This window comes from Andrena cerasifolii, chromosome 1, assembly GCF_050908995.1.
Source record: "Andrena cerasifolii isolate SP2316 chromosome 1, iyAndCera1_principal, whole genome shotgun sequence".
NCBI classification, from domain to species: Eukaryota; Metazoa; Arthropoda; class Insecta; order Hymenoptera; family Andrenidae; genus Andrena; species Andrena cerasifolii.
In genome coordinates this window covers 6,904,716-6,929,388 of record NC_135118.1, presented here as the reverse complement: position 1 = coordinate 6,929,388, position 24,673 = coordinate 6,904,716, and the positions used below count along the sequence as shown (strand labels likewise).

The following is a 24,673-nucleotide window of genomic DNA, read 5'->3' as shown; positions in this document are numbered from 1 at the left end:
TAACTGATTTCGTTCCAACTATGGGAGTATCGAAACACCATCAAAGTTCCGCGTTAAAATAAGTCGCTGGTAAGCGCGAGTCACCGCTGCGAACGCGACGACCGGCTCTTGATAAATAACGACCATTATCTTTAATGCACCGCGGTAAACTCGCGGCGATACGTAATCCGCCGAACACCTGACTGAGGTGGTGCCGTTGGAGCGTTCCTCGCAGTGGCGGGAATTTAATATCTGCCGGGAGGCACCCACTGGAATTCCTTCCTCGATGAAAGGGACTATTTCGAATCGATCTACATTCCGATCGCGCTCTGAACAAATATTTATGCGAGTAGGATAGGATACGCGCGATATTGTACGCCCAGCAGAAGGCCCAGCGGCTTTAAGGCGACCCATTCTACACAGGGTGTCGTTAAATTAAACGACGGAGAAATATCCTCATACAGCACTGGAAATACTTATTGCATCGCTCGAATAACTTACACCTCTTACAAAATATATTTATTGAAAAAATGTGTATCTCACTGTCTTCGGCAAAATAAGTTGAACGCGAGTCATTTTGTCAATCACATTGCTTTGAAAATTGTGCTTACTACGTAAATTTGGCAGTGATGAAAAAAAAACGAGAAAAGAAAATGGGGCGAGCGAAACGCGCTAAGGTGAATGTCCCAATTTCTGCTCATGTCCCCATTTCTGATCATTTCATATTTTTCTTATTATTATATGCGTTACGTTTGTATTATAGTTGCAACAAAATTATTCTAAATTATTTAAACATTTACGCGAGTGCTGCACGAGCGTGGGTCAATACATACGTCGCTATTTTTCGTGAGCAGAAATACGGACATTTAGAGGATTATATATTTAATTACAAATTACTAATAGTTAAACATCTTGAAATATCTTCCTTAAATAGTTTTTAAATTGCTTGATTTATTATTAAAGAATTAGTCAATTACTCTGCAAATTTTCATCACAAACAAATTTTTTACACCTTCTTTATGACGAGTTACCTCTCAAATGAGCAGAAATTGGGACATTCACCTTATAGCAGTTTCGTGGAAAGAGCGCGGACCACAACAAACGGTCGCGAAGCGCAACCTCTCCTCGTCCATAGGAGAGCCGTTCGAATTGCGACGTGGTGGGGTCAAGCGTGGCCCAGGCAGTTCGACGCGAGCTAACAAAGGCGAGCGACAGCGAGCGACTGACGAAATAAATAAACGCATATATAGTATTTTACCTCAGAGCACAGTATTACTATTAATTTCCTACAGCACCCCTACAGAAAAGAAATAAAGCACGTTAATGCCTTTCATTTTGTAAAATATGTGAACATCTAAGGGTAAAAAAGTTCACTTATGTAATTGCTATATCAAGATTGCCAGCTTTACGTCATGACGCGTCAGGCGACACTCTAGTTTGCTACGATCTCACCTAGCTCCACGAATATACATACAGTGACTCGCGTTAATATTCGGACACTTTTTAAAATTGCATAACTTTTTTAGAATTGGTCCAAAGTACTTGAGTTTTTTTGAGAAGCTAGAAGGATTAGTTTGCTAACTGACGCGTTTCGTCGTTTTGAAAAAAAAATGTATTTGGTTGGAATAGCGAAAAGAATAGTAAAGGTCGATTTTTAATTTTTTTTTGAGAGCTTGTAATGAAAATTAAAAACAAAACCGTTTGTAGATTGCAGTAAGTTGCACACGTGCCTAAAATTTCATCAAAATCGGTTAACGTTACTATGAGCTATAAACGCTTAAAGGTCGCAGAATAAGGTCGAAAATCGCGAAAATTTCCGAAATTAGCGAAATTTAAACGTTTGTAGCTCGGAGCAACGTTAACCGATTTTGATGAAATTTTAGGCACGTATACAACTTACTGCAATCTACAAACGTTTTTTTTTTTTAATTTTCATTAAAAACTCTCAAAAAAAGTTTAAAAACCGACCTTTACTATTCTTTTCGCTATTCCAACCAAATACAATTTTTTTTCAAAACGACCAAATACGTCATTTAGCAAACTAATCCTTCTATCTTCTCAAAAAAAAACTCAAGTCGTTTGGACCAATTCTAAAAAAGTTATGCGATTTTAAAAAGTGTCCGAATATTAATGCGAGCCACTGTACATATTACTTTCTGTTAACTTTTCAGCTCCGGACGTTCCTTCCCCAACATTCTGCCCTATTAGAGCACCCTGACACGGTTTGCTCGTGTGATTCGAAGTGACCCAGTGCATCTAGAGTCCAAAGCGAAGCGTGGGCCGATCCTAAGCCAATATTTTGACGGGGGACCGCCGTCATCTTTTCTATTAGCTTGTACACCGGCTAGATTCAGTCATCTGATGGTTTATAGAGTTAGCCGGGGTGCTCGAACGACCACGATAAAACCGAAGGAAAGTCCGTGGAGTGCCTGTAACCAGTGGCCTCGCACGCTACAAAGATATCCCCCTGTCGGGTAACGCTTGCTGCCCGATACCACCTAGCCCCGCAGTATTTCACGAACGCAGGCATTTAATGCTACGTCGTATAGGCGACCGCTCCACGAGTTTTGTACATAACGTTACTTTCAGATTCTCTCCCTTCCCGCTGGAAAACAAATCCTGAAACTTTACGAGGATCGCGAGGCAACGATAAACACGGGACGGAAACTGGGTTAAAACTGGAAATAACAACCCGCGCCACGGGTCACTTGTTCCGCGCGCTTTGTATCGTAAATGGCGAGATGTTTTGGCGGATACAGTAGGGCTGCGTTTGTTCGAACATGTCGGGCGACATGGCGGTTCAAGTAACTGGATCGTTCGGATAATTTAGGTGTCCACCGATTCTCCCTTCCGTCACTGTTTATTCGTTCCGATCGTTTGTTTCACTAATCGAATACGGGGAAACTTTTGAGGACCTCGCAGCGCGAGGGGTGCAACAACACCATTTTTGACAGTCTTTGAGTTATGACGCGTAATATATGTAAAAAAATCTACATCGTTTGGTGCACGTTCGGTGGAAATCCGGTAACGAATGGGCGATTTATTGAAAATCCTGAATCCGCACCTATTACTGCTTTGTGCAATACGAATGCTCCAGATTTGACAAATTTGCCAAAAGTGGAAATAAAAATGTTGGTTCTTGTAAGCGTTTCAGGAACCGAAACTGATGGTATAGCCGTTTTCACCCCCTGATAACAGCTCATTAACCCTCAACTGGTATACTGTTTTTGGCAAACGTGGCTGGTATACTGGGGTCGTGGCAGACCCCAAATAAAAAAGGACACAGAAATTTGTAAAGTCGACCCTGAATCAACCTCTATGAATATTTCGTTCTTAGGTAATGTGTAAAATAATAGAAACCTAGAAAGTTAAACTATGATTATAAAATTAATTAGAAAAACAGTTTACAAGCTTAGACAACCAAAAATTTTGCAGCGAACTTTGCGTGTCTGGGGACATGAGCTACCCCAAGATACCAGTTAAGGGTTAATAAGTCCGGTAAATCAAACGCTGGGACCAAATTCGTTCGGATAAATGAAGTTTTACCGTGCCTACGTGCCACTGCTTCATTGTCCAAATCATGAGCTTTCAATTGTTGAGAGGAATATATAGGGCGTGCTCTAGCATTCTAATTAGGGGACAATAGGGAGCATCCAAATCCATTATGTCCAAAAGCCAGAACTCTAAGTTATCGTCTCGGAATATAGAGATAAGACCTGACTTTACTCCTGTGCAGACTTTGTCATTATTGCCACTAGTGAACTGCAGAGTAGATACTGTTCATATGAACCTCGGGAAAATGGACGCAGATATAAAACTTTGTTGATATACCTAAATTTGAAGTGCAAAACTCATTTCCATCCATATCCTCTGATACACGAGCAGGCAACCAGAAACCAGTGTTCAAGCGAACCGAAAACATTATCCAAAAGTATTACCACGCTATTCAACCACCTTTACTATCCTCAGCATTACTCGATTACTCCAAACCTCGAGTAACTCTGCCCAAAGGCGACGCAGCACCGCGCACAAAGCATCCTAATCTCCAAACAACGCTTCAAGTGACTGAACACCCTACCAAAAAAAAAAAAAACCAACCCCATCCATTCCACCCCTAAAAAATTCCAATAATCGTAACCCACCCGAAAACATCGAGCAAACAAACATCCCCGCAACCGCAGCAAGCGGCGTCGCTCCAAAGCCAATTACACATTTCACGCGCCCACCGTCGAAAAGTGCACGGTCGGCGGGGCTGGATGGCAGGCTCGGCCGCGATAAAGCTGGGCCGTCCTCGCGCGGCCCGGCGATAAGCGCGCGCGGATTACAACGCTGGATATTACGCGACGAACGCGTTTCGCCGCGCGGGCACGTTCGCGTCCCTGCACACGATTTCGTATGCAAAACGCTCCTCGCCCATCTCCCCGGTGCTCGACGCGCGCAACGAGGACCGTGAGTTCCCGAAGCGTCGGCCCCGTTTGATCGAGAGGGCACACGTGCCGAATTTAGAGCCCACAATGCCCTGTCGACGGAGAAGCTCATTCAACGGGGCGCACGGGGGGCGGCAGGGGTCGACGAGCACGCGTTATTTCGCAACCCCCCCCCCCCGCCGCCCCCTCCTCGTTTCGTAATAGGCACAATTTCCTCTTTACACGGACTGACCCTGCTGGGTACACGCTCCGCGGGCCCGCGCGCTTTGTTGTACAAGGGCTGTCGGCGGACCTTCAATTTTCAGCGACAAATTCGGCGGACGTAAATATTGAAGTACTCGTGCCAGTGCCTCGGTGAAGTGGAAATAGGGTCCGCGATAAAAGAACAGAGGTTCTGATTTCCTGGGTAACTTCTCCGGGGGCGGGGGGGGATTTAATATTTGTTAGTGAGAACTGGGTTTTGGGTTCACGCTTGTGTCTTGCTTTTATTGCCCGAGGACTTTACAAATTGACGCTTAATGAACTTGCTTCAAACGCTCGATCCTTTTAGCCACATTCTACTCTCTTCCACGCGCAGTCGCTCGGTTTCCCCATTCTTACATCATTCACTCATTCAATTGGTGTATCGGTATCACAAGTTCGCACGTAGGGGAGGCCGGGGCTAAAAGTTCCGATTTCGATGAAATATAAAAAATGACTGGAAAATAATGTAGTTATTCTCTTCACTATTGACTAATTTCTTGTTAAATTTATTATATCTTCTGGTTTTAAGCTTGTGTTTAATATATTGTAATAGGTTTTCCATAAAAAGTAATTTATTTGTGGCTGATCGAAGCGGAACTTCTTACCCCTATATGGGGCAAGTTGTTATCGCATTGGGGTAAGTTGTTACTATGATATAAGAGTTGCCTTTTAATGAAATATTTCATTTTCTAATGAAATAAAACAGAATTTTATTAATAATGGTTATTTATGAAGGTTCGGACCAACAAAAATGTATTATCTTTAAAAGAAAACTAAAAGCGACAGTTTTTATTTATCTTTACGCATAACTTCGATCGAAGTCGTGTCCCTTTCCGCCTTTCATTCATATGTTCGCATCTTAAAGCACAGCGGAAACAATTTATACATTTGCGGCAGGTCTGTGAAGATAGCACCCCCAAAGTCGAATTTTTGGAAAAACTCAACGGCATTCGTTTGTCCATCGTTTGCCCACGTTTGCACATAAAAAAATTTCGTTTGCCCACCCTCCAAAAAAAGTTATGAACAAAATAAAAAATTTGTCTTCATCACCCACGATGAATGCATTTCAATTTTTTAAAAGAAGGATACGAATATACCCGACCTGGCCACGTTTGCCCACTCTCAGATTTCATTTGCCCACCCTCCAGAATTTAAATAAAAAATAAAAACCTCGAAAAGAAGGGTACAGGTGAAGCGATCGCGTTAAAGTTCGATTTTTCTAGAAAATATTATCAAAATCGGTCTTTCAACGATGCAGTCCGTTAGTTTAGATGTAGAAGAGATTTGCCCATCCATTAATTTCGTATGCCCACCCTTCAGAATGGAATTATTAATGAAGATAGCCAAGAAGTGCGGTACCCGTTGAAGCGATCGCGTTAAAGTTCGATTTTTCTGGAAAATATTATCAAAATCGTTCTTTCAACGATGCAGTCCGTTAATTTAGATGTAGAAGAGATTTGCCCATGCATTAATTTCATATGTCCACCCTCCAGAATCGAATTATTAATAAAGATAGCCAAGAAGTGCGGTACCTGTTGAACCGAATACATTTCCGTTCGTTTTTTTCCGAATGAATTATCAAAATCGATTGTTCTTACCGTAAAGGTTAAGGTGTTTGGTGACATGTTATCCACTTCAATTTGTATCGCTCATCGAATACTTCACACTTTTCACACATCTGCAGCATGTGCAGAATAACACCAGAGTGGTTTTCTAGTCATTTTTCACTAATTACCGCAATGATATCGCACAACGGAAAATAATATAATCTCACAGTTACTTCACAAACCGTAAATGAATGCACGGTCTCGCAAGAGTTGCGTCCGAACTCTGGAGACCGACTGACTTTCGTGCGTCGTTGGAAACAATTCGAGCGTATCGCAGACATATGTTTACGTTTCGGCACGTTCGATGACGACACGCAGCGTTGATACCCTAAAGGGTAGCAGCGCCGAGTGCCACTGCCGAAACGTAAACAGATGTCTGCGATACACTCGAATTCTTTCCAACGACGCACTTCTTGGCTACCTTTATTAATAATTCGATTCTGGAGGGTGGGCATACGAAATTAATGCATGGGCAAATCTCTTTTACATCTAAACTAATGAACTGCATCGTTGAAAGAACGATTTCGATAATATTTTCCAGAAAAATCGAACTTTAACGCGATCGCTTCAACGGGTACCGCACTTCTTGGCTATCTTTATTAATAATTCGATTCTGGAGGGTGGGCATACGAAATTAATGCATGGGCAAATCTCTTCTACATCTGGACAAACGATATGCATTGTTAAACAAACGATTTCATCGTTTAATTAATTAAAAATCGAACTTATACTTGGTCGTCTCAACGGGTACCGCACTTCTTGACTATCTTTATTCATAATTCGATTCTGGAGGGTGGGCATACGAAATTAATGTATGGGCAAATCTCTTCTACATCTAAACTAACGGACTGCATCGTTGAAAGAACGATTTTGATAATATTTTCCAGAAAAATCGAACTTTAACGCGATCGCTTCACCTGTACCCTTCTTTTCGAGGTTTTTACTTTTTAATTCGATTCTGGAGGGTGAGCATACGAAATCTGAGAGTGGGCAAACGTGGCCAGGTCGGGTACATTCGTATCCTTCTTTTAAAAAATTGAAATGCATTCATGATGGGTGATGAAGACAAATTTATTATTTTGTTCATAACTTTTTTTTGAATGGTGGGCAAACGAAAATTTTTTATGCGCAACCATGCGCATACGATGAACAAACGAATGCCGTTGAGTTTTTTTAAAAAATCGAATTTGGGGGTGCTATCTTCACAGACCTATTTGCGGCGGGGCAAGTTTTTACGGTAACAACGTGCCCCAGTCACGGTAACAACTAGCCTCTACCGACACATGTAGCAATTTCAAAGACTATTCTGCTTATACATGTATTCAAACGATAAACACTATTACACCATGTTCTTAAATGTCATTTGATCCATAAGAACGATTCAATCTATAATATCGACGTTAAATAATTGAAATAGACCAAAAAGTAATGATAGAAAAATTTTTACTTATCTGGTACGCGACTAATAGGTCCTTGCTTACAACCACAGAATTCGCTGTCGCGGACGCTATTAAATTGGGCGACAGAGTGGCGTGATCAACTCACACGGAAAAAATAATTTAAAGTACAACGCTCTTTTTATTTCAAAGATAGAACCGTCGGAACAACTTACCCCCGGAACTTTTAGCCCCGGTCTCCCCTACTCCTGATTCGTTCATGCTCTTTCTCTCTCTCTCTCTCTCTCTCTCTCTCCCTCTCTCTCTCTCTCTCTCATTGCTACATCGGTACACTTACTCAAAATCACGACTTTATGAAACCAATTTGCAAACTGAAGACTATTATTGAGGCTATCAGGGGTGTTTTCACCCTGAATAATCAATAAATAGCAAAAAAGAAAATTGCCTGATGCTTCTAACGAGGTCCCTTACAAACGTGCAGGTTAAAAAATTGAATTTCCTTTTTTTTTCTACCACGAACTCCTTGGCGAAGTTCAGTTCCAGGTGGGAGGATTAACGAATGAATAAGGGGTTAGGCGTCTCTTTCGGGCGGTTTTCCGAATGTGGCAATGCTTTGCTGTTTTTTCTGCATGAAAAATTCAGTGGGGGAAAGAGACACGTAGCTGTAAATTTGGGACGGACCCCAAGGGGCTGCGAGCCGTCAGGGTCCTAGTGTCCAGGGGCCTTATCGGAGTCCTTGGGCCCTTTGGGACTCCAAGGTTCTCATGTTCTGTGTAATTTTCACTTTTCCTTCTGTCTATGATGCCAGATGTTACCTACAGCAGTAAATTGTCCAGACGAATTTATTTAGCTGCTAAATAGCGAAGAAGTCACGTCCGCACCATAAACCCAGTCACCCTTCAAGATCCCTAACACAGCGTGAGCACACAGGGGAATTTTTTTATGTTAAGTGATTTCGTGAATTTTTTTAGGGATTAGGTGTGCACGGCTTTGGTACAGGTGATTTCGTTGGAAGTGATTTAGAAAGAGGGTTAGGTGTGATGAGCGAACTACCCACCAGTTAATTACTATTGCATTGTCTAATTAGAATATCTGTTTCCATTGACCACAATCATCGACCACCTGTTGCGTTTTCAGTTACCATAGACATTCGACAAACCTCCAGCCGCATAATGATCAAAAAGATATAATTTACGATTCGGCGATAGAACCGCGAGAGTTTTATATATACTGGACGCAAGGGTACCGAAAAGTGAAAACTACTTAATTGATCCAGTCACCGATAGGTACCTAGTCGTCGATAATTTGAATTAATATTGAGATTTTATAAGGTTTTTGAACAATATTGTGTAAAAAATAAAATTGCAAATTAATATTTAAGTCTTCATCTACAATATCATGAATTTTAAAGTGATTCATAAATTACAGTTACAAAGAAAAAAATTAAAAAAAGTAGCTCATTCAGATTCTCGGCATATCCCGAATATTGTTAGCCATATTGTCTACAAAACTGAATATCGTTTTAGGCACGCGTGACGAAAAATAAATTATTTTGAGTGCGCAGAAAGGTTCTTGGAGCTTAGGAAGAGAATGAACAACAAGAAAAAGGTAAGATATTAATTATTTTGAAACTATCAACCCATTTAATTCTATTATCGAAAATACCATTCTCATTTCATATACATAACCCTGTTTCCGATAATTAACAGACAAGTATAAAACATTATTTTCATGAACCGAGATAAGCAATAAACTGATATAAACATTCATTTATAATAAATTATTTGTTATTTTCAGTATAATAAAGCAAACACAGTCAGTGATGTAGAGAAAGCCGTGGAAGATGTTAAAAAGTGGATTTCCATACTTGCTGTGAGCAAAACATTTAAAATTCCGTATGCTACTCTGTGCTCAAGGATAAAAGGGATTTATGCCATAAATGTGAGGTCAGGACCAAGCAGTGTCCTGACTTCTTAGGAAGAAGAAGAAGAATTAGTGGAATGGATTATACATCTCAGCAAACGTGGCTTTCCAGTAACTAAAAACCATTTACTGGACAGTGTACAAACAATTATTAAAAAAAAACAAAGAGGAAAAAACTCCTTTCACAAGTGGTAGGCCAGGAAAACACTGGTATCAATCGTTTCTACAAAGGAACTCAATTTTATCTGAAAGAATGTGTCAGAATCTTTCCAACAAAAGAGCGAATGTATCGAAGGAAGCTTTATCAGGGTGGTTTGGAAAAGTTCAGACTTATCTTAATAGTAGAAAGCTTTTAAATATACATTCAAATAGGATTTTCAATGTAGATAAGTACACAACATTTTTCACATCATTATTCATTAAGGATTCGTCATTTTTTTGCTTACAAATGTAATTTATAAATCATTTCGAAATTCATGATACTTTTATGTACTTAGAAACATGAGTAAAATCTCAATATTAATTCAAACTATTGACGACTAATCACCTATCGGTGACTGGGTTAACTCTTAATTATTCCACATACCCTCCCTTTTTTTAGTGTTTCAATTATCGACCACTCAGTGCATGGAGATATCGACAACTGCTCCCGGCGTCAAAATGGTTATCGGTCATTGGGCCCTTCGATATTTCTTTTCAAATTCAATTTTTAAGGAGAAATAAAGCTCTAAACGTGTTATTACAAATTTCACTTATTAAATGGATACATAAATCGACTATTAGAAACAATTTTTATTCCTTTCTTTCAGTTTTGAGCGTAATTTACCGAAAAGAATCCGCGTTCGTCACTAAGTTATCGAGCATTGGGTCAACTACCTTATCATTCTAAAAGAAATAAACCAGGCAAGAATCTGAAATTCTTGTCGCAGAATCTTTAACACAACGAGCCGATGTACAAACAATTCTCCATTCTATAGAAGGCCCTGTGAAAAAGCGACGGGGGAGGCGCGTTTTCATAGTAATCGAGCGCGAGCCCGTGAAAATTTTCGATTTTAATCTCCTTTCGCGCCCCCGCACCCACAAAGGTGGCTGAATGCTGAAGAGGAGCTTACAAAGCGTCCCACGATACCGTGCCGCCACAAAACCGACGCAGGCACCTCGAAATAAGTAGCCTTATATCGATATGTACATGGTCGGCGAGGCGTGTTTAACCGCGCAGGGGTTGAAATCGCTTTGCAACACGTGCCCTTTCAACGGGCAAAAGCACCGTCGCACCGAGCACCCTTCATCTTCGTCTTCACTGTCGGCACTTTCGTTGTGATCGTGCGTCGTCTGAACCATCGACCTCCACCCCCATCGCAATTAACGCCCCTCCACCCGCCCGCTAATTACACACTCAGTCTACGAGGGCCTCGGATGGGAGTCTGATTAGAAATCGAGTCTGAAGAGGTTCTTCCCTCGATGGACGTCCGCGGCACTCCTGGATGCTTCACAGAGGCCACTTTTAAAAGTTCTTATAAATAGGGGTGTGCGGGTACCCGAAATTCCGGGATCGGATTTGCCACTCGGCAGCCGATATTCTTGCTTAATAATTCTTTAACTTTTGATTTTGCGGTACGATCAGATGTAAGGCTTTTTAATTAAAAAATAGAAACCTTGGAAATTAGAAACACTAATGTTCTAGTTGAGATTCAGGGTGTATGAAGAATCGACTGTGGAATTTTTACTTTTGGAGCATCCAGCTCATTTTTGGATATAATAAAAAGAATGGAATATTATGTAATTGTTGCACGTGACGATGCAGCCGATCGAAAGCTTCACATTTTATTCGCACTATTTCGGATTATAATGTTCAGTGACGCGCCCTTGATAATTTAATAATAATCAAGTAACGCAACTTTTTAATATTACTCCACGTCTGTTATTTCCCTTTGTACATCCGCAATTTCTTGCGGATTTCCTGAATTAGCGCCAGCGTAATAATTCATAAGAATTCTCCACTTCGGGTTTCCTCGGTCGCCTTTAGTCCCGTTACGGCGATAGTTTCAAGTGGGACTCTCTCCGCGGACTTGCGCGAGCTGAAGAGTACACAGGAGTGTCCGTAAGTCGGTAATCCAATTACAAGTAGGCTTGTAAGCTACTCCACGGCCCAGGGGGGCCGTGCAAGTGTTATTCGTGTGTTAACGCATCGGCCGCGCGAGCCACAAATAATAGGATTTCGCTAATCACTTGCAAAAGAGTCGGTGGAAGAGGATTACCACGCGTGGCGATTCTTTCTCGCGATCGAGCAGGCTGCGAATCCGTGTAGCTGTACAAAAAAAAAATCCTCCCCATTCGATGTACCGTTGATGTAATGGCAATTACATCGCGGCGCGATATTGGCCTGCGAATGGAAAGCTGAATCGTAAACAAGATACTCTGAATGTGGAAAGTAAGCGGATCGGCCGTGCCTCTGCAAAGGATTTCTTTCTATGCGCACTCTCCGCGGGGATATTTGTTTATTTACTCATTTATTACCTTAAAAAGAGGCCGCGCACTTTTGTCACTTGTAATCCTAAGAATATTACTAATAATTGATAGAAATGGATAATCTTGGAAGAACTGTTTGCTACTTTCTTCAGATATGGAGGAATTTTTTATTTCTTATTTCCCTAATTTTTTATTTCCCTTTGTGGGTCGCGAATTGTTTTCGTGGGGATCGCCACGTGTTTTTTTTTATATTCTGAAATACCTATTTTATGTTCCTTTTCTTACCTTATTAGTTTTACCTTGCCTTATACAGGCCGGGTCGCAGGATATTTGAATATTACAAAAGGGGCGACTCGAAAAAGGTTGGGCCGTTTGCTTCTTTTGAAATTGAAGGATTTTAAATCTAGAGAGTCCTAAATCCTTCCAGCTTCAATTTAAGAGTATAAAGGGTACCCAGATACCTTTCCTAATAGGAATCCATCAACGTACAATTGTCACGAGTACGTACGTTCACAGAAAGCCCGCCGATAGAGCAGCCATTCGTTAAAGCAATTGTCTGCATGGGAGGGCTTATATTTCACCTAACGATAGGTACCTTCCTGACGGAATTAATTAGAGCGCCCCGTGCTGCGAGCGAAACGAGAGGAAAAAAGCAGGGGGCAAATAAAACGACGGCGAAAGAAGGCAGGAGAAATTGGAATTCCTGACTGAAGAGCGGTACAACGCCGGAGCGATCCGCGGGGGGGCTTTTTAGTGGCGGCACGACGAAACAAAGCAGAAGCCATCGGGGAGGACTGATTAATGAGGGGGACGTGCGTGCTGCGAGCGAACGGCGACAATTATAGGACGCAAACTGGCCACGCGTCGTCCCGTCAATGGAGAAGCGCGTGTTATTTTCCCTGGGGAGAAAATAATCGTGAGACTTTGCGTACCAACGACCGCGGCGCCTCTCATTCATGAATGCGAGCGACGAAACGCGGCTCCGCTCGCGCCGAGTTTCGTAAGACCCGGGAATATACAGGGTGTCCGGTAACGCGCTGATAAAAGCGGATAAGTGACGTTTCATCATGAAAAAATAAATTGATAACATTGTAGGGATTTAATGTGAAACTAGAGGCGATACGTTACCGGCAAAAGAGCCGGTTGACGCGCGATCGAATGGCGTAGGTGCGTGCGGAAATAAGATTAGGAAGTGCGATCAGTCAGACGCGGTATACACGTGCTTTTGGCTACACGGCAGGCATACGGCCACCGTAGCGATTTTCTGGCGGGCAGCAGGACCACGCGTAACTGCACACGGTCCGAAGTAAGAGAGAAACGAAAAAGTACAGTGCCTCTACGAGCTATAGTGACGTAGGTGTGAGGACACTCAGTGGGGCCTTAAGGGGAGGTTCTGGTCTAAATGTCGATTTTTTTTTATTTCATTTTTCGAATGTTCAACCTTTTAGGAAAACGTGTTTAAAAGGATTTTTTGAAATTTGTAAAATTCCCGAAGTTATAGGCATTTGAGTCGCGGCAAATGCATGGGTCACAACCGGCTACTCGGCGCTCACGTAAAACTTTAAGGGGAGGTTCTGGTCTAAATGTCGATTTTTTTTATTTCATTTTTCGAATCTTCAATCTTTTAGGAATACGTGTTTAAAAATTACAAAAAGTTGAAAATTTATAATTTTCAAAGGCGATGAAAGGACGAAAAATACAGGGAAAAGTGATTTCAAACTTGAAGTGTCGTTATTTTCTAAAAAAAATGTAATTTTTGTAATTTTTTTAGTTCCCCCCGAGCCAAAAGAATAATCTTCAAAATAAACAAGGTTTCAGTCGAATCGGATAATAACTTTTGGAGATAGAGGTCCCACCGATTTGGATCAATTTTTTGACGCCTTGACTTTAACGACTCCCCAAGGCTGTCTGCAATGATTAATTATAAAACAAAAAATATATTTCTATAATCTAAGACATCCTTAATACAATGCAACAAGTCCCATTAAATTATATATAGTAGTTTTCCTTTAATTAATTCCTAAATATCACCTATTTTTTTGGGCTCTAGACCAGAACCTCCCCTTAACCGATACCCTGCTGGATACGGGTCGCCAAACGTGTTTAGGGAAGACCAGGACAAAACCGGGGTCCTAAAGGGTAAAATCTCTAAAATTAGCTGAAACATGCAGTGATTTTAATTTAAAATAAGTTGTTAATATAAAATAATTTATATTACAGCTGTTCTAATGCAGTACATGTACCTTACTACAATGGATTTGTATTTAATATGTGCTGACAATGAGACAATTTTGAATAGCCAGTAGCAAAGCTTAATTGCTGTCTTTTAATAATGCTAAACAGTATCTTCAATTTCTTTTTTATTTTATTAAAATCGAAATTGTAACACTTAATCTTTAGGGCCCAGGTTTTGTGTCCTGGTCTTCCCTAAACACAGTCCTGCAAGAGGTCACGTTTAGCGGCCCATACCCAGCAGGATATCGGTTAAGACCCCGCGGAGTGGCCTCACACCTAAGTCACTATAGCTTGTAAAGGCACTATACAACGAGGTCATTGTTTGAAGTGATTGGAGATTTATTTATGCCCTGTCCCCTCGCCTACAATATAGAATAAAATTCCTCGACATCGTGCTTCGCTTTCGAGAGAATTCACTTCGAATTTTTTCGGTGCGCACAGTCGACTAAAATTCAAAGTCAATTTTCTCGAAAACGAAGGGCTATGTCAAACAATTTTATTCCATATTTTCCACTTGTTTTTTCATGTAGAATCACATTTACATTTCTACTTCGATCTACATTCCTAGAATCTTAAGTATCGCCCTTCCCACGCAGGTATCGCTGCTAACGAAAGGCCCCAGAGGAAATCTATTGCTCTATCCTCGAGGGGGTTGAACTTCAAAGGGTTAATTGAGTTTTCCAGAGGACCGAGATTGCAATGAAATTTTACAACCTGCCGCGCGGGACAGTGTTATTAGGAATGGGTCTCGCTGCCATGGATTCTGATTTCGTCGACAATCGTCCGCCGTCGTCGCGGGGAGATTTTCAACCGAGAATCGATCGCTTCGGAGGCGAACGGATAATGCTTAGGCCGGCCACTTTAAGGCGAGCTTCGGTTTCGAGAACCACGCTCGATAAGATCGTCAATTCGTGCTTCCGTCGGATGGGAATTGAATTATGTAAATTCCCGCGAGCTCCGCGCCCGTTCTCGACGCCCGAAATTCTCGATGATAGCATCCCTCTATTCCGTATAATCTCGGACCCCCCTCCCCCGGACTTCCACGAGCAGAAGGTGCAACTTGGCTTCGAGTCCCGGTTGAATATCCCTTCACGTATTTAAATTATTCCCTGCCCGGTATTATACCGTAGACTACATTGTCCAGCTGACTCCACTGCGCTCTATGGATTAGAAATAAGGAAATTTCAAAGAACGAGGCTGGGGTATGGGGGGACGTCTGCTGGTTTGTAAGTTCAACGACCACATTGCTGGTGAAGGAATATAATCGTACAAGAATAGTTGATTTTTATCGGTGGGTATTTACGTAGGCAAACATGAGTGACAAGTGCGAATTAGAAGAATATTTATCCGGTGGACGAGCAAACGAGTATAAGTCAAAGGGTCTAGCAGGGTAAACATAGGCAAACGGCCCTCATGCCGATTCTTGGAGTTGTTATTTTGTAAACAATGCTCCTTGCCTGAAACACCATTACGTAAAGTTTTAGATCGCTACCCCCCTGTTTAAAGATAATACGAGGGTAAACGCCCTTGACGGTATTATTTTTTTTCTCGATTATTACTTAAGATATTTAAATGAAAAAAAAAACGAAAAATAGCTACGTACAAATTCGAAACAGGCGGACAAAAAAATACCACAGATACTGATCTGCGAAAAGTGCTGTATAATTCGCTGAATATAAAAAAATCAGCAACGAAATTCAAAATTTCGGCCGGACAGATCGATAGAGAATTTAATTGCGAAGAATTAAAAAAAAAATCGTCAAGTTTCCTGCAAAATTACGACCTGTAGGGTGATTTGAACAAGAAATGTCATTATGTACCACTGTGCGGCGCGGCGGCTCGGCCGATCGCAGCGGAACTATATTTTTCATTGCGTTGGCCCTAAAAACTCGCGCTACGTTCAACCAATTCACTTCCAATTTTGCATGCAGAATCGTAATAAGATTCCACATCGCCCTGCCAGTTTTTTTTTTATTCCGATTCCCCGTTTATTATTTATAAAGAAAAAAGGTGGACTTTTCTCTTAGAAAAATCCAACTTTACCTTTGATCTCTCACTATTTATTTTTCCAAATTTTCAAAATCCGCTCCGCAGGACGATAACTATTAACATATTTCATAAGAAAATTTTAGCGTTTTTGATTTCAGACACGACATACAGCTTTTTTCAGGGTCACCGTTTAGCCATCTAAATTCGAGAGACTTTCGGATATGTATCTATAACTTCCGAAAAACAATAGTGTTTTAACTGAAACTTTTTTTTTAAGTAGTTCATAATACTATGTAAACATAGTTAAAAAACGGGAAATCTTCATCAAGCCGTTGACTTGTAAAAAAATCCACAAAATGTATACACTTTCCGAGGATTCAAACGGGTATATCCCCTTGAATGCAAAATTTTGAAATAGGAAAAGGTGTATAATATAGCGTAATACTAGCGGAATTTTTGCGCGAAAGATATGCTGGAGGTAAATCTACTGTGTTCTATTATCTCTCTTATCAATCTATTTGTATTCACTATCAATTTTCACATTGGGCACGTGTTTCTGGGAACATATTTGCGAGCCGAGAGATACAAGGTGAACAGATCGTTCCGATGAAAGAGATCGAAGAGTGTAAGGAAGGGAGTATGGTACTCAAAGAAGTTCATATTTAATTGCTCGCGTTAGTACAGCACTAGGAATTCGATAAAATGCAGCCAGGGGAGCACGAGCAGACAGACTGGCCACGCGACGATTCGATGAATGGAACGAAATCAACCGAGACTAATGGCACAACAAATTGCTTGATTGGTAGATCGCCCGTTGACGATCAATCACATTAAACGAGTCGTTTTCGAGTTACTCGTTTAAATCGTTCATCCTTTACGAATGGAAATTGTACTTGTCTTCTTCTTTACACGATTAAAAAGTTTCATGTGAAGAAAACATAGGTACTTATCACAGTCTAAATAGACCGCATTAAAAAATACAAAATTATTGATGCGGATACTCGAAATACCTTTCTGTAAATTAAAGGAACAAGATCATCTATTCAAGAATGATGCTTTCGCAACAAACACCTGTTCTAAAAATCTGTACAGCAGTGATCTAACACTCTGGCTTCAATTTTAATTCCGACATTTTTGCGACATCGTTTCGATCTGAAGGTGAAGATTGATATGAATTGTTTAAAGTTCAAACCATGAAATTCAGGAGACAACCACCACGAGGAATATTGGATCATAGAAGTTTCGTATCACGAACGTAGGATGGAAATATTGCAGACAAGGTGTTGTCAGCCTATCGTGAGTAATATATCTCGCGGAAGATGAAGTGCATACTTCTACGGTATATGTATCTTGTACCTCGCGATCCTACCAGCGCTCTAGACTTACACAGATGTTATCGCTCGGGGGAGAAACTACTCCAGAAATTCCTGAAAAATCGAGTACTTCAAGCGCGTTTAATTCACTTTTTATCGACAGATAATGTTCAGTGTTGTGAAAATTTCTAAATTAACTGGCTAGATATTCCATATTAACTTATTCGCCCAGGTAATATCTCAGTCGACAGTTGAATCCAGAAAAAGTAGCCAATAATTTTTGCCCCTTTAAATGAAAAACAGCAATTTGTGAAAAGATATGTAAATACAAAAATGGATAACCTCCAAGTCTCCTATTTATATTCTCCGTTATAACTATTTACATTCCCACGCACTTGTACCGCAAACAGAAATGTTGGAAAGTGCCCCTTAAGGGGTTACGCCACCCTCAGGCGCTCGAAACAGCACTAAACTAGACGAATTTTTTTTACTGACACTATGAGGTTGAAAATTATTTATTTTCTTCTTATGGGTAGAGCATGTATTAGTGCATATATTGTATAAATACTGTACAAAAATATTAAAAAATGACCGAGTTATTTGTTCTCCCGCGAAGCTCGTCCGCCGTTACACGCGTGACTAACCTAACAAATTATAACGAACATGTTCGTCTGAAATCAAAAACCCGATGATTTTCGTGTTCCTTAATAAAATACCTACGATGTAGCATAGGGATCTGAGAAAAAAAAATTTATTGCACAAATGAGAGCAAAGTGAAAAAAATCATACGTTTTTCACATGAAAAAACGAATTTAAACCATTAATTATATACGAATGGGGTATAGGATGGAAAAACTGATACGCTACATCGTAGATAATACTATTAAGAATATGCGTGCCAAGTTTGAACTCAATCGGACAAATAGTTTTGGAGATATTTGATAGGTCACCTTTGAAAATGTAGTTTCGAGAAAACCGCAAAAGAAGAAAAGTAGAATGGTCGCTACCTGCTGCGGAATATCGACATCCGCGCCTCGTTGAAAGCCTATAACTCGGCTATTTTGGGGAATTTTTGCGTCTACAATGACTTAAATTATTCTTAAAACTTCACGTAATAAGAAAATGCGAAGAAAGAAAAATCGTGTTTTCAAAACTTTCAGGGTGGCGTATCCCCTTAAACTCTCGTCTACAAAGATTTCAGAAGTCCAAAAACCCGTGCGTTTTTTTTTGGAGCACGCCCGCGAGATCGCGCGCCCGGGAAACGGGGCGATTGAAGAATTTCGCAGAAGAAAAAGTAAAGCGGCTGTATAAAAAGCGTAACAGCATTAAGCTCGCCGGAACGAGCACGGAGAAACATAACGTTCCACGGTTCGTGTACCGATGCAGGCACCATGGCAATAAAAACAGCGGGAGAAAAAGGAAAGCAGATAGAAACAATGAAGTAAAAAGGCTACGGTGAAATTAAAATAGCAGTTTATAATACGGGGAAAATAGCGACTCACGGCGAGTGAAATGCTTTCTTTTGTTCGCCGTCCAAGTATGACATTGGGTAAAGTACATCTCGAGTTTCGTTTCCAACCACTTTTTTCCCTCTGTGCTTCGCAACGAATACGCGCTGAACGGTAAGCAGGCTCAAGTACATTTCAAACGATTTGCAGAAAGATTTTTCTTTGAATTTGTCTTTCAATAACACCATTTGCGGTCGCTACTATTCGAAAGCGAACGATATATCTATTAACTAGCTCATCTTTCGAATAGAAATGTCTCCAGTGTGTTACAGTGCTGAACAATATATTAATTGCTGCTTCTGTACTGCGCTGCAACGCGTAGAAAATTTCAAACGACGAGTTAGAGACGATGGTGTGATTGGGTAATAAGGAAATTAATAAGGGAGAAATAAAGCACAGTGGCGCGCACAGGGTTTAATCTCGGGGGGAGCCGAGTTGAAGGTATACAAATATTTTTTATGCAAATTCAATAAAATTCATTAGGTGATAATAAATATTTATTTAAAGAATAAAATCCAATTTTCTTTTCTTTTTACTAAGCCTCTTCTTTGGGACCACCGATATGAGAAGGCTTAAGAAATAAGTAGCGTGGGTTGGAACCAAAGCAAAGTGTTAATAATTAAGTGTTCTATGTTATTTCTCATCTCTTTTTTTTAGGTGACGAAGTACCACGTGTGTCTGTGTTCTACAGGAATTGAAATAAAAATATATTCTTGATTATGGAATACTTCAGGTTTTCAAACACGAATTCGTATTTGTTCCCATCAGAGTAAAAGGAATTAGCCGACGCCATCTCTAAACACGTATCACTGTACATCCTTATCTTGGCTTTAATCTTTCCACGCAGCTCTACAAGTGCGCATTCTAACGAGGGTTTCCCCCCAAAATTAATTTCAGCCTGGTTCCCCCCTAATCTTATGCAAATCACAATTAGGTGGGTGAGGTACCTGGGTCGGCTGGAAACTAGAAAGGCGACGACGATGAGTCATCGTGGACATTAAGAATGCTGTGTAATCCCCACCGAGAGAGGGTAAAGGATGCAAAGGGTGTGAGAGAAAAATGAACGAAAACCACGAGATGGTGGGAGATCTTTTTAATTAACGCTCCCTGTCGATTTCCTACTGCCAAGTTACAAATTACGAGCATATGTGCCGACGCCGTTCATAAATATTAAGACACTTGTTGCATTTGTACAAAATGTGATACTTTTCAATGCTTTTAATTTAAGAGTCCAAATAAAGTAAAATGTTTTCTTAGAGTTCTGCAATTTTGCAACGTCGTTCAGAAAATTATTCCACACAGAGTAGGTGTGCTAATATTTTTGAACAGCAGTGTAAGTATCGACTCTGCAGAAGCTTCTAGTTAATTAATTGTATCGATCACACTCTAACTGGCACTAATTACTTTTTATGTGTTTCTGATATAATCAGCGCTACGATTCATCGGAAAATCGAAGTGCACAACACGAGAAGCACAAGCAGGGGATGGATACGTTACAATTGTAAATTCGTCCGGGGGGTTCGATTTTATGTGGAGGCTGAAAAAGTGCCGGCCCAATTTTGGCGAATAATTGGGGCTCCATTAGCGCCGATAACTGGGAGTAATTAAAGCTACGGCGATGCTGTTCGTTCGAACGACACGTCGAACCTCGAATCAATACCCCCATGGCTGGCTGCGCAGCGCATAAATCGCCGCTTAATTTGAATTTATGACACAGCGAGGGTGAACCAGCGACCCTGTAATAATGCCTCCGCTACTTATGCTCGTGGACGCGTCAGCATCTTCTTCGAACGCTGCTGAATAGCTTTACTTTCTTGGTGCGATCACAGATCAAGCTCGAATGATATTCAACTACCTAGAATATGGATTATTCAATGAAATTTCATTGAACTTCAGATATCAACGATGCTGCTTCATTTGCATTTCACGGAATAATATTGGAGTAAGTATAAATATTCTATTTACGATTAACAGTGATCAGCGGAGCACTCAGCATTTAATCTTGGGGGGAGCCGAGTTGAAGGGATAAAAATATATTTAGTGCAAATTCAATAAAATTCATTAGGTGATTATTCAAATTTATTTAAGGAATAAAGTCCAATTTTCTTTTCTGTTTACTAAGCTCTTGAATTACTTCAGTTGTGGTTATATTAATTTCCTGTTTCCTTTTTCCTTGAAGGTAGCCAGGGCCCTTGCCACCCCCTTCTAAGTGCGCCACTGGTGGGCCAAATTGTGCCAAGAATTTCGTTTCATACGACTTTTTTTCGTTATCTACAGTCAGTAAGCCACAAGTGTAGAACATTCTTGGCACAATCCAACTTCTGGTTGCGCAAACTAATCCCTGATAGCGGTAATTGTTTCATATCGTGTTCTGACAGCTTCGAATTGAATTGGGCGAGCCTGGTAATAATGGAATCTACGTTGTACTCTTTAAAAATTCGATTTCTAAGTGGCACTAGTGGTTCATTTATGCTTGACTGATTTCATCCCCTTTCCGTGTTAAAATAAATAAAAAATCAAGCAAACTGCTTTTGTTTCTATGATTTTATAGTTATCTTCGAGGGATAACAAGATGTAGAAGTAAATAAATTCTAAATAACAAAATATACCTGACGTGGAATTGAGGGGAGGGTTAAAGAGTTTAGTGTGAAGGAAAGCTACCACCAGTGATCGACCAACCATTCACACTAACATTTTCTACAGACTATATCGTAACGCACCTAACAATTTTAAAAGCTCTGTGGCTATGAATTATTCCAGAAAAGCGTTGATGTTAAATGCGAGCTTCTACTCCACTTCAAAGAAACTACACGTTCATCTCTCGCAAATTTCTGGAGGTAGACTGATTAGCCTGAAGCAGCAAGGTGCTGAAAGGGGTCACGAAGGCATGGTAATTGAATATACCACAATTAAATCGAGGCGTTGCGTTTCTAATCACGGTTCCCAGAGTTCGGGGGGGGGCATCGATATCGAAATTAACGTCTCTCGTTACGCGACTGCCACGATATCGCGATATCAAATTATTATTAGCACCACAGCCGCGCCACGATTCGCTCCGCTGCGCGAGTTTATGAATTTGTCGAGTACCGGTGTAAATGTTCAATAGTCTCGGTGTCGACAAACAGCTCCGCGCAATTACGGACTAACACGTTGCGAGCTGATTTGTAGTGTCATCAATCTTCGCTTCTGCCGAATTACTGAAATATGAAATACGTTCATCGAAACTCCGATCAATAACTTACGTATTCGTTTGCAAATAATTGTCGCTTTGCGAGGACCAACGCGTTGCCAATAATGCAAATTGCTTATGTAATGAATAAAAAAGAAAAGCATTAGGTAATAAAATCATCCCGTGTTCCACTATCGATTTTCCGATTTACTAAGCTTCTTTGCGTTGGAACGACGATACTCTTAGTTCATCGACAGCTCACTGTGCCACGATGCACAGCGAACTACCCTATGCACCGAAGTACTCCAAACTACCGAAGCCTCTTAATTAGAAAAAAATCTTCTAGCACAATATTCCAAGTAAATTGAAGGGTTGGATGCAATAAGGGGACTAGCGCTCGAAAATGCGAAAAAGTATTGTCCAAACGCTAAGGAAGATTGGAAAATTAAATTTTGTTAAACTGGATTTTAAAAAATATAGTGTTGTAAAGCTCGTCACGGAACACATTTTTTCTATTTACAGTATTTTTATCGGATTATTAGTATTCGAGACAAAAATTATAAACAAACAAAATTGCTTTGACCAAAATCATTATTTCTTTAAACATAAATTGCGATAACTTGAGTAAATATTAACGGATCGTTATGAGACTTGAAACATAAAACTCAGAAAACCCTAGCGAAACCGTGAAATGTATGCACAAATCTCTTATGTTAAAAAATGTAATAATATTTAATTTAAAAGTAATACTGGACATAACCCAGTTCTTTCAACGTTCGCCGTTAAAAAGTATCGAGGAAATTTTGAGGTACATGTAACTTGCAGCGACAAAGTTTTTTCTTAATATACAAGGAAGTTTTTCACCAATTTTTACACTGATTAATAAATAATTATAGAAGATATGACGATATATATAAATCCCGCGCGGCACCGACGTGACGTTCTCACTATTATATGATTATATATTACAAAAAAATATTGCGATATTATTTTCGAAATATTTAGTAACATTTTTATTATAGTATTTACACGCGATATTTACAATATTTATACTGTTTTGTTTACAATATTCTGTTCTTTTATAAATTTTTCTTTTCTCCTTTTTCCTATCTTTCCTTTTTCATTTTCTTTTTGCTTATCTTTTCTTCTTTATACAATTTATTTTTGATTTTTTTTCGAAAATAATATCGCAATATTTTTTTGTAATATATAATCATATAATAGTGAGAACGTCACGTCTTTGCAGTGTGACGCGATTGTACGCAGTTGCTGACTGTTGGTGCCGCGCGGGATTGATATATATCGTCACATCTTCTATAATTATTTATTAATCAGTGTGAAAATTGGTGAAAAACTTCCTTGTATATTAAGAAAAAACTTTGTCGCTGCAAGTTATATGTACCTCAAAATTCCCTCGATACTTTTTAACGGCGAACGTTGAAAGAACTGGGTTATGTCCAGTATTACTTTTAAATGAAATATTATTACATTTTTTAACATAAGAGATTTGTGCATACATTTCACGGCTTCGCTAGAGTTCTCCGAGTTTTATGTTTCAAGTCTCATAACGATCCGTTAATATTTACTCAAGTTATCGCAATTTCTGTTTAAAGAAATAATGATTTTGGTCAAAGCAATTTTGTTTGTTTATAATTTTTATCTCGAATACTAATGATTGGATAAACAAGCTGTAAATAGAAAAATGGTGTGTCGTGGCGAGCTTTACAACACTGTATTTTTTAAAATCCAGTTTAACAAAATTTAATTTTCCAATCTTTCTTAGCGTTTGGACAATACTTTTTCCAATTTTCGAGCGCTAATCCCCTTATTTCATCCGAACCCTCAATTTCTCCCTGTGCGTAATGCATGAATTGTGCGATGCACGCCAATTGGACTAGCAATCCTCCACAAGCCTCTACAATCAGCACAAGCCTACCTAATTATTTTTCTTAAACGATTTTATTTTCCACTCCCTTTTAGATCACCTTGCAAGACGAACAACACCAACCACCCCACGCCATAACTGTCGCACAACAGATTAATGCTACAAACGCTGCACCAGCACTGCAATTACTATGCCCTCCATCTAATTTGTCGCACGACCGGTGGTGAATCGTTAAGATACACAGGCGTGGCTGTCTCTGCGCATCCCGCCAAGTATCGCCACGCAGGAGACAGGGGGAGTTAATCAAACGATGGAATTGCAAATGCCGCACGAACGAACAAAGTCCGGCGGCTAACGATTTTCGATCGCGCACGATCGGGGGCTGAAAAGTTGCCGGCGAGTTTCTCAAACGCAGGAGGCTCGGCCAGGCTAAACGGGGCAATTCGTTAGCGTGCATCGATGTCGCAAGAAGCGTGCAACCCAGTTCCGAGTTGACTCCGCGCAAGTGGTTCAACTTGGGTGATTCTAT

At 40.2% G+C, this 24,673-nt stretch overlaps 1 protein-coding gene and 1 long non-coding RNA gene across 3 annotated transcripts in view; one reads left to right on the top strand and one right to left on the bottom strand.

The window, feature by feature from the left end:
• P130cas (Serine_rich_CAS and FAT-like_CAS_C domain-containing protein p130CAS) overlaps positions 1-24,673 on the bottom strand; it is a 149,352-nt gene that overhangs the window by 70,543 nt on the left and 54,136 nt on the right. The gene's annotated exons all lie outside the window — the stretch shown is intronic.
• Positions 9,158-9,975, top strand: LOC143369592 (uncharacterized). Its single transcript, XR_013085449.1, has 3 exons — positions 9,158-9,261; positions 9,451-9,548; positions 9,605-9,975. It is a non-coding gene; the product is annotated as an uncharacterized LOC143369592 (long non-coding RNA).